Source organism: Elephantulus edwardii, unplaced genomic scaffold (assembly GCF_000299155.1).
Source record: "Elephantulus edwardii isolate Elephantulus edwardi_28Jun2011 unplaced genomic scaffold, EleEdw1.0 scaffold00126, whole genome shotgun sequence".
Taxonomy (NCBI): Eukaryota; Metazoa; Chordata; class Mammalia; order Macroscelidea; family Macroscelididae; genus Elephantulus; species Elephantulus edwardii.
Genome location: NW_006399876.1, coordinates 2129932 through 2133292, shown reverse-complemented (window position 1 = coordinate 2133292; position 3361 = coordinate 2129932).

Below are 3361 nucleotides of genomic sequence, written 5' to 3'. Positions count from 1 at the left end.
GGAAGACCGTGGATTAGATGGATTAACTCAGTGACTGGAGTAATGGGGGTAGCTTTGTCAGAGACAATGAAGTTGGCTTGAGATAAAGCAAGGTTCAGAGCTGTTGTGCATAGAATTACTATGAGTCGCATGTGACTCAATGACATACAAAAATAACAACTGAAAAAAAAGAAAAGGAAGAAATGAGGAAGTTAAAGAGTTGAGCAGAAGATTTCAAAGATAGCTCATGAAGACAAAGCAAAATATACAAGACGCGCATAGAGCTGGAGTCAGAAAATCAAAAGAGAGCTCGCTTGGTATTTCTAAGCTAAAGGAGCTGAGGAACAAAGTCAAGCCTTGAGCTGCGAGATTTAAAGATGTGGGTGGATATCCAAAGAGGGAAGGGGCCACCAGGAGGCTGGGGAAGGGGAAATCACAGGGTCGCAGGGTTAGGTGATGGAGGGAGGGGGCAGAGGATGCAGTGAGGATCTGAACATAGGGTACTAGTGGGCATAGATCAGTGGTGATGAATGTGATAAGAACAATGTATGGGAATGATTGTAAAAAATACAATGTGAAAAGAACAAATTATTTTTAAAGAAAAAAGATGCAATGGGCAAAATATTGAATGATCTAGGAATCAACAAAAGAAGAGGGAAGGAAAACAGTCACTGCCTCAAAGGGAGCATGCGGGTACATCTCGTCATTTCAGGAAGTAGCCTCAAAGGCAGTGGCCATGAAGGAGGAAATTCAAGTCTGCTCTGAAGGAGTCTGCAAAAAACATAAGGCCCCAGGAATTGACGGTATCCCAGCTGACATATTTCAACAAACAGATGCAGCCCTGCATGTGCTTTTCAAGTTGTGCCAAGAAATCGGAAGGACAGCTACCTGGCTAACTGACTGGAAAAGATCAATATTTATTCCCATTTCCAAAAAAAGGTGATCCAACAGAATGTGGAAATGATCGAACAGTATTACTATTACCGCATGCAAGAAAAACCTTGAAGATTATTCAAAAACAACTTGAACAGTACATTGACAGAGAACCTCCAGAAATATAAGTCGGGTTTAGAAGAGGCCAAGGCGCTAGGAACATTACCGCTGACGTCAGACGGATCTTGGCTGGAAGCAGAGCACGCCAAAAGGGGCCACAAAAAAGTCAATCCTGGAGCAGAAGTTCAAGGCAAAAACTTTTCCTCAGAACCATCTGAGATAGGTAGCCTTCCCTACCATTGTTGTTGTTTACGGTTGGGTCGGAACTGACCCATAGCTGACCCTCCGGCACGTTTTCAGAGGCAGTTAATCACAGGGGAGGAGATTGCCCATGCTTCTTCCGTGGAGTGGCTGGTGGCCCCAAACTGCATGCCTTCAAGATTGCAGTGCAGCTTCTTGCCACTAGGCAACAGAGCTTCCTTTCCCTAATATTAGTACCTGGTATTTGGACTCATAAAAGATACTGGCCGCAGCATAAGAAACTGGCAGCGGCGTGGGGTTTTTGGAATCACAGAAGCCCAGAAGGCTTGAGATATCAAGGGCGAGATAGGGGGAGATAGCTGTTGCATGGCGTAGGTGGGAGTAGAAGGGAATGCTGGTGGAGCAGAGAAAGGGGTGGGTCAAGACACGCGTCAAGGACAGGGACAACACTGAGTCTATTGGTTATTTCTATAACTGGGGAAATATCTTTCATCTGCTCTTTTCTGTAAAATACTTGTCTGTCAGATACTGTTCTAAATCTGAGCATTCAAATTAAGACACCTAGGAAAAAGGATCTGCCAACCACTTCTGAAATATACTTTGAAAACCCTATGTACAATATACCACGTTTAGACTAGCAGATACGGTAACTGAGGTTGAGCCCTCAAGTATGGAAACACAGAAGAGGAGGAACAGCTGTAAGCGGACACTAGTGACTGGAACATGGAAGGTGAGAACCATGAATGTAGGAAAATTGGATACTGTTAATAAGGAAATGGAACGCATAAAAATGACATACTAGGTATTGGCGAGATGAGATGGACTGGCATGGGACATTGATCTATATGCCGAAGAAGAAAAGGTGAGGAAAAATGGGGTCGCTTTCATAGTTAAAAAAGTCATTGCTAGATCCGTCTTGAAATATAACATTGTAAGTACGGGATAATATCCATACACATACAAGAAAGTCCAGTGACTATCACTAACATTCAAATATATACACCGACAACTAGAGCCAAGCAGGAGGAAATAGAAGATTTCTACCAACATTTTCAGTCAGAGATTGATTAAACATGCAATCAAGATGCATTAATAATAAAGCTCAACTGGAACGCAAAAGTTGGGAACAGGGAAGAAACGTCAGTAGTTGGATAACATGGATTTAGTGACAGAAATGAAGCTGGAGCTAGAATGATAGAATTCTGTACTTTCAATGATTTATCCATTGCAAATACTTTTTATAAGAAACATAAATACAGGCTATATACATGGATTTCACTGATAGTATGCATAGGAATCAGATCAATTACATCTGTGGAAAGAATCGCTGGAGAAACTCACTATCAACTGTGAAAACTAGGCCAGGTGCTGAATGTGAAACAGAGCACCAACTACTCACATGCAAGTTTAAGATGAAGCTGAGGAAAATGAAATCAAATTCATGAGAATGATAATTGACCCTGTCCTATCTGAATTTCAAAAGTATCTCAGGAACAGGTTTAAGGATTTGAACACTAATGAGTGAAGACCAGATGAGCTATGGGAGGATATAAAGAGTATCATCCAGGAAGAGTGCAAAAGGTCATTACAAAGACAGAGGAGGAAGAAAAGACTAAGATGAATGTCAAAAGAGACTCTAAATATTGCACTAAAGTGCTGAGAGGCCAAAGAAAAGGGAAGCAATCAAGGCATTTAGGAGCTGAACAGAAGATTTCAAAAGGCAGCATGGGAAGACAAAGTATTATGATGAACTCTGCAAAGAGCTGGGGTCAGAAAAGCAAAGGGGCCGAACTCACTCAGCAATTCTGAAGTTGAAGGAACTGAAGAACAAATTCAAGCCTTGATTTGCAATACTTAAGGATGATGCTTTGGGCAGAATAAATGATCCAGGAAGCATTAAAAGGAGATAGAAAGAGTATACAGAGTGTACCAAAATGAATTGGTGGACACAAAATTTCATGAAACATCTGAGCAAGAAGTTCAAGTTGTTCTGAAAGAACTGGCAAAAAGCAAGACCCCAGGAACTGACAGCACGCAGATTGACATTTCAACAAACAGATGCTGCCCTGGACGTGCTCACAAAGTTGTGCCAAGAAATCTGGAGGACAACCACCTGACCAACTGACTGAAAAAGATTTATATTTGTTCAAAGAAAGGTGACCTGACAGAGTGAGGACATTAATGAACA